Below are 8121 nucleotides of genomic sequence, written 5' to 3' on the forward strand. Positions count from 1 at the left end.
AGTGATTGCAGAACCAGCCTTTAACAAAATTCATGCAAGACTCCATCCGTTAGGTTTGCACAATATCTCAGCTAGACTAAGAACCTATACCAGGAAACCTTTACAGATTAAGGGTATAAATTCCGTTCCAGTCTCATATGAGAAGCAGCTGATTCAGTTACAAGTGATTGTAGTAATTGGCTTGGGCCCAAGCTGGATGCGGAGGAATTGGGAGTCAGGGATTATGTTTTTACAGGAGGCAGGGTTGGACTTTGCAATCCGGGTAGCTGTGGGAGTGGGTTGGTTTGAAGTAGATGTCCGTGTTGCGTCACTTGCTGGAGATGGAGAAGGTGAGGTCCAGGAAGGGGAGGAAAGTATCCAAGATAGTCCAGGTGAACCCAAGGTCAGGCTGGAAGGTGTTAGTGAAGTTGATGAACCTCCTCTTGGGATCACGAGTTGGCACCGATCCAGTCATCGATGTAGCATAGGAGCAGGTGGGGAATGGTGCCAGTGTAACTGAGAAAGATGGATGAAGAGGCTGGGGCCCACGCAAGTGCCCATGGCTGCACCTTTTGTCTGAAGGAAGTTGGAGGATTTAAAGGAAAAGTTGTCAAGGGGGAGGACCAAATCTACCAATCGAATGAGTGTGTTAGTGGAAGAGTACTGGTTGGATCAGCGGAAGAGGAAGAAACGGAGGGCTTGGAGGCCTTCACAAGGTGGATGGATGCATATAGGGACTGGATGTCCATGGTGAAGATGAGGCATTGGGCGCTAGGGAAACAATAGTCATGGAGGAGGTGGGCAGCATGTGTGGTGTCCCAAATGTATGTTGGGAGTTCATGGATCAAGGGAGACAGGACAGTGTCAAGATATGAGATATAAACAGAGGCTCTGTTCACTCTGAGACTTGGCTCTGAGGGAGCTAGATCAGTGTCAAGGACTCTCCAAGTGTAAATAAAGCACCACTTGGTGATGGGATTCCAATCTCTATGGAGTTATTTCGCCATTCGTCTCACGTTCCGATACTTTCAGGGATCTAGACTCCACAACTTTCTCAGGTAGAGACATCCAGATATTGACCATATTCTGGGAGAAGAAATTCCCTCACATCTCAGTTTTACATGAGTGCCCTAAACCACATTGCTGTGAGTCTGGAGTCACATGTAGCCAAAATAGGGAAGGATGTAGAATCGGAAAAAGCACAGCAGGTTAGGAAGCATCTGAGGGGCAAGAGAGTCAAAGTTTCTGGCATAGACCTGATGAAGGGGGTGGAAGACCTGGAAAAATGATGCTCTGAGAACAACCTAGCTCTCAATGCCCACAAAACCAAGGAACTCATTATTGACTTTCGGCGGGATGTTACTCATGCCCCCCTACACATTAACAGCACAGAGGTGGAACGAGTGGAGAATGTCAAGCTCCTGGGAGTGGTCATCCACAACAAGCTTTCTTTGACTCTTCATTTAGACGCACTGGTTACAAAGGCCCAACAACATCTCTTCTTCCTCAGGCAGCTGAAGAAATTTGGCATGACGCGAATATCCTTGCCAGCTTTTATAAGTGCGCCATCAAGAGCATTCTGTCTGGATGTTCCACTACCTGGTATGATAACTGTACCATTCAAGATTGGAGATGGTTACAGAGAGTTGTGAACTCAGCTCGGATAATCACAAAGGCTGACCTCCCATCTATGGAATCCATCTACCAGGCCCGCTGTCAAGGAAAGGCTGCCAGCATTCTCAAAGATCCATCCCACCCTGGCAATGTTTTTCTCCAACCTCTACCATCGGGGAGAGGGTACAGAAGCCTGAACACACATACCAGCCGGTTTTGAAACAGTTTCTACTGTTGTTAGACTCACAAACTCCTAACATTCGCCTGTACCTGTGTTTTTGTTTTTGCTGCTGTTTATCTCTGTGATCTGCCTGTATTGCTCGCAAGACAAAACCTTTCATTGTCCTCTGTACACGTGACAATAAATTCAATGCTGGATATGTCCACTTGATTGCTCCTTGAATGCTGCCCGACCTGCCATTCTTTTTCCAGCACCGCACTTTATCAATTCTGAACCTGCTGCGTCTGCAATCCTCACTATCACCAAGAATTAGAATTCCTTCCCTAACGGAATTAGTGAACCCTTGGTTTGGTTTTTACATTCTATAATATTTCCATGGTCACCTTTACTAAGACTACCTTTCAATTGCAGATTTTGAAATTTTCCTAAATTACCTGTTCAGAGGCACTGTGAGCTTGGGGCAGTTCAGACTTGAACCTTGGCCTCCTAGGTCATATATAGGGACACTATCACTGAACCATCGGTGTCTTCAGATCTTTAAAATACTTGATTTTAAACTGCACCAGCTGTTGTATGGGATTTAAATCCATGTCCCAGAACATATACTGGATCTCAGGATTAAAAAGCTATGTACGTGACTAGTCACATGAGCAAACATTTAGGCATGAGTTACTGTGCAAAATATAAGAAGGTTTTTTAATTGGATCTAATTGATGGGGATTTACTATTAATTAATTAATTAGAAAAATTGGAGTTTGGTTTAGATGAGTGTGAGCTGAAAATGTGTTGCTAGTTAAAGCACAGCAGGCCAGGCAGCATCTCAGGAATAGGGAATTCGACGTTTCGAGCATAAGCCCTTCATCAGGAATGAGAGAGAGTAGCCAAGCAGGCTAAGATAAAAGGTAGGGAGGAGGGACTTGGGGGAGGGGCGATGGAGGTGGGATAGGTGGAAGGAGGTCAAGGTGAGGGTGATAGGCCGGAGTGGGGTGGGGGCGGAGAGGTCAGGAAGGAGATTGCAGGTTAGGAGGGCGGTGCTGAGTTGAGGGAACCGACTGAGACAAGGTGGGGGGAGGGGAAATGAGGAAACTGGAGAAATCTGAATTCATACCTTGTGGTTGGAGGGTTCCCAGGCGGAAGATGAGGCGCTCCTCCTCCAGCCGTCGTGTTGTTATGTTCTGCCGGTGGAGGAGTCCAAGGACCTGCATGTCCTCGGTGGAGTGGGAGGGAGAGTTAAAGTGTTGAGCCACGGGGTGGTTGGGTTGGTTGGTCCGGGCAGCCCAGAGGTGTTCTCTGAAGCGTTCCGCAAGTAAGCGGCCTGTCTCCCCAATATAGAGGAGGCCACATCGGGTGCAGCGGATGCAATAGATGATGTGTGTGGAGGTACAGGTGAACTTGTGGCGGATATGGAAGGATCCCTTGGGGCCTTGGAGGGAAGTGAGTGTGGAGGTGTGGGCGCAAGTTTTACATTTCCTGCGGTCGCAGGGGAAAGTGCCGGGGGTGGAGGTTGGGTTGGTGGGGGGTGTGGATCTGACGAGGGAGTCACGAAGGGAGTGGTCCTTGCGGAACGCTGATAGGGGAGGGGAGGGAAATATATCCTTAGTGGTGGGGTCCGTTTGGAGGTGGCGGAAATGACGGCGGATGATACGTTGTATGCGGAGGTTGGTGGGGTGGTAGGTGAGAACCAGTGGGGTTCTGTCTTGGTGGCAGTTGGAGGAGCGGGGCTCAAGGGCGGAGGAGCTGGAAGTGGAGGAGATGCGGTGGAAGGCATCGTCGATCACGTCTGGGGGGAATCTGCGGTCCTTGAAGAAGGAGGCCATCTGGGCTGTGCGGTGTTGGAACTTGTCCTCCTGGGAGCAGATGCGGCGGAGACGAAGGAATTGGGAATATGGGATGGAGTTTTTGCAGGGGGCAGGGTGGGAGGAGGTGTAGTCCAGGTAGCTGTGGGAGTCAGTCGGTTTATAGTAGATGTCTGTGTTGAGTCGGTCGCCCGAGATAGAGATGGAAAGGTCTAGGAAGGGGAGGGAGGAGTCTGAGACAGTCCAGGTGAATTTAAGGTCGGGATGGAAGGTGTTAGTAAAGTTGATGAACTGTTCAACTTCCTCGTGGGAGCACGAGGCAGCGCCGATACAGTCATCGATGTAGCGGAGGAAAAGATGGGGGGTGGTGCCAGTGTAGTTGCGGAAGATGGACTGTTCCACATATCCTACGAAGAGGCAGGCATAGCTGGGGCCCATGCGGGTGTCCATGGCAACTCCTTTAGTTTGGAGGAAGTGGGAGGATTGAAAAGAGAAGTTATTCAGGGTGAGGACCAGTTCAGTCAGTCGAAGGAGGGTGTCAGTGGAAGGGTACTGGTTGGTGCGGCGGGAAAGGAAGAAGCGGAGGGCTTTGAGTCCTTCGTGATGGGGGATGGAGGTGTACAGGGACTGGATGTCCATAGTGAAAATAAGGCACTCCACCCCCGGCACTTTCCCCTGCGACCGCAGGAAATGTAAAACTTGCGCCCACACCTCCACACTCACTTCCCTCCAAGGCCCCAAGGGATCCTTCCATATCCGCCACAAGTTCACCTGTACCTCCACACACATCATCTATTGCATCCGCTGCACCCGATGTGGCCTCCTCTATATTGGGGAGACAGGCCGCTTACTTGCGGAACGCTTCAGAGAACACCTCAGGGACGCCCGGACCAACCAACCCAACCACCCCGTGGCTCAACGCTTTAACTCTCCCTCCCACTCCACCGAGGACATGCAGGTCCTTGGACTCCTCCACCGGCAGAACATAACAACACGACGGCTGGAGGAGGAGCGCCTCATCTTCCGCCTGGGAACCCTCCAACCACAAGGTATGAATTCAGATTTCTCCAGTTTCCTCATTTCCCCTCCCCCCACCTTGTCTCAGTCGGTTCCCTCAACTCAGCACCGCCCTCCTAACCTGCAATCTCCTTCCTGACCTCTCCGCCCCCATCCCACTCTGGCCTATCACCCTCACCTTGACCTCCTTCCACCTATCCCACCTCCATCGCCCCTCCCCCAAGTCCCTCCTCCCTACCTTTTATCTTAGCCTGCTTGGCTACTCTCTCTCATTCCTGATGAAGGGCTTATGCTCGAAACGTTGAATTCCCTATTCCTGAGATGCTGCCTGGCCTGCTGTGCTTTAACCAGCAACACATTTTCAGCTGTGATCTCCAGCATCTGCAGACCTCCTTTTTTACTCTTAGATGAGTGTGAGCCAATATTAAACTGACCAGTATTGTGAACTGGAATTAGGGTATAATCGAATCTCAGTCCCATCATTTGTAATGATTAAATGTCCAAAAGCAATTGGAAATTGCCTCTCATGACCACAAACTATTCTAGACTGGAACTGCAATAGCTTGTAGTGTACACTTTAGCAGCCATTTCCAAACATTGACAAATTGGTTTCCCCTCTGCTTTTCTATCTTCAATCCCTGGAATCCCTACATTGTGGAAGCAGGCTATTTGGCTCATCGAATCTATATCCGAAGTCCATCTCACCACTCCCCACCCCCAACCCTATCCATGATTTGGAGATGCCAGTATTGGACTGGGGTGTACAAAGTTAAAAATCACACAACACCAGGTTATAGTCCAACAGGTTTAATTGGATGCACTGATGAAGGAGCAGCGCTCCGAAAGCTAGTGCTCCAAATAAACCTGTTGGACTATAACCTGGTGTTGTGTGATTTTTAACTTTGTAAACCCTATCCATGTAATGCCTACATTTACCATGGCTAATCCATCTAGCCTGTACACTAGCATGGCCAATCTATCCAACCTGCACATCTTTGGACCTTAATTGGGCAGAATATTTATCAGAATATTTTGCAATCATATTAATTGTAAAAATAAAGTGCCTTAGCTCTGCCCTTTCACATATTTACATTACTCCACCTCTCCCTGCCCATTAGTTCATTATCCACAAACTCATTACAATCAAGAGAATTGCAGAGAACTCCACACTTCTTTGCATTTTAAGGTGAAACATATATTGATGTAAATGAAGTAATCAGATCATGTTAGTGCCTGATCAACTATAGCTGTACTTGAAGCAAAAAAAAGTAGTCACCATAGTCTTATCAGACTGCTCACTCATAAGGCAAGAACACTGCAGATGCTGGAGATTAGAGTCAAGAGTGTGGTGCTGGAAAAGCACAACGGGTCAGGCAGCATCCGAGGAGCAGGAAAATCGACGTTTTGGGCAAAAGCCCTTCATTAGGAATGAGGCTGGAAGCCTAGAGGGTGAAGAAATAAATGGGAGGGGGATGGGGCTGAAGGGGGAAGGTAGCTGAGAGTGCAATAGATGGATGGAGGTGGGGGTAAAGGTGATAGGTCGGAGGGGAGGGTGGTGCAGATCGGTGGGAAGGAAGATAAGACAGATGGGACTGGTGGTGGTTTAACCTGAGGGTCACTATGCCTCAGGCGAGGGAAGAGGTTGAGAAGGACAGTTCTTCACGGTAATCTTCATAGTGAGGTAGAAGAACAAACCGGTAAACAGATTATGGAAAGATGTAGAGGCAATAGGATCATGGTGGTGGGAGATTTTAACTTTCCCAACATTGACTGGGATACACTTAGTGTCAGTGGCCTGGATGGGGTAGAATTTGTAAGAAGCATCCAGGAGAGTTTTCTAGAACAGTATGTCAATAGTCTGATGAGGGAAGGGGCCATATTGGACTTAGTACTGGGGAACGACCCAGGACAGGTGGTAGAAGTTGCTGTGGGGTTTTCTTTGGGAACAGTGACCATGATTCTGTAAGTTTTAGAATACTCGTAGATAAAGAAAAAAGTGGTTTTAAGGGAAGAGAACTAAACTGGGCCAAGGCCAATTATATCAAAATTAGGCAGGAGCTGGGAAATGTGGATTGGACACAGCTATTTGAAGGAAAGTCCAGATTTGAGATGTAGGAGGCTTTCAAAGATAGGTTACAGATAGTGCAGGATAGGCATGTCCCGTTGAAGGCAAAGGATAGGAAGGGCAATATTCATGAACCATGGATGACAGGAGAAATTGTACGGCTAGCCAAGAGGAAAAGGGAAGTGTACATAAGGTCTAGGCAGCTAAGAATGGAACAGGCCCTGGAGGAATATCGGAAGAGTAGGACAAGTCTTAAACAAGGAATTGAGCAGGCTAAAAGAAGTCATGAAATAGCTTTAGCAATCAGAATTAAGGAGAATCCCAAGGCATTTTATTCTTATATAAGAAGCAAGTGGGTAATTAGAGAAAGGATTGGTCCATGAAAGGATAATGAAGGAAGGCTGTGTGTTGAACCTGAGGGAATGGGTGAGATTCTGAATGATTACTTTGCATCAGTGTTCACTGAGGAGAGGAACATAATTCATCTTGAGATTAGAGATAGAAGTTTGATTCATCTGGATCACGTTGGCATAAGTAGGGAAGATGTGTTGGGTAGGCTAGAGGTTATTAAGGTGGACAAATCCCCAGGACCGGATGGGATCTATCCCAGGCTGCTGAGGGAGGTGAGAGAGGAAATAGCTGGGGCCCTGACAGATATCTTTGTGGCATCCTTAAATACAGCTGAGGTAACGGAGGACTGGAACACTCATGTTATCCCCCTGTACAAGAAAGGTAGTAGGGATATTCCGGGTAACTCCAGACCAGTGAGCCTGACGTCGGCGGTGGGGAAGTTGCTGGAGAGGGTACTGAGGGATAGGATCTATTTATATTTAGAAAATAATTGGTTTATCAGTGGTAGGCAACATGGTTTTGTGAGGGGGAGATTGTGCCTTACCAACTTAATAGAGTTCTTCAAGGAAGTGACCAAGTTGATAGATGAAGGAAAGGCTGTTGATGTCACATACATGGATTTTAGCAAGGCCTTTGATAAGGTTCCCTATGGTAGACCAATGGAGAAAGTGAAGTCACATGGTGTGCAGAGTGTTCTAGCTAGGTGGGTAAAGAACTGGTTGAGCTACAGGAGACAGAGAGTAGTAGTTGAAGGGAGTTTCTCGAAATGGAGAAAGGTGACCAGTGGTGTTCCACAGGGGTGATGTTGGGGCCACTGTTGTTTGTAATATACATAAATGATCTAGAAGAGGGCACTGTTGGTATGATCAGCAAGTTTGCAGATGAAACAAAGATTGGTAGAGTAGCAGAAAGCATAAGGAACTATCAGAGAATACAGGAGGATGTAGATAGACTGGAGAGTTGGCAGATGGTTTTTCAATCCAGACAAATGTGAGGTGATGCATTTAGGTAAGACTAATTCTAGAGTGAATTATACAATGAATAGAAGAGCCTTGGGAAAAGTTGATGGGCAGAGAGATCTGGGAGTGCAGGTCCATTGTACCCTGAAGGTTGCTGCA

Source organism: Hemiscyllium ocellatum, chromosome 19 (assembly GCF_020745735.1).
Source record: "Hemiscyllium ocellatum isolate sHemOce1 chromosome 19, sHemOce1.pat.X.cur, whole genome shotgun sequence".
NCBI lineage: Eukaryota > Metazoa > Chordata > Chondrichthyes > Orectolobiformes > Hemiscylliidae > Hemiscyllium > Hemiscyllium ocellatum.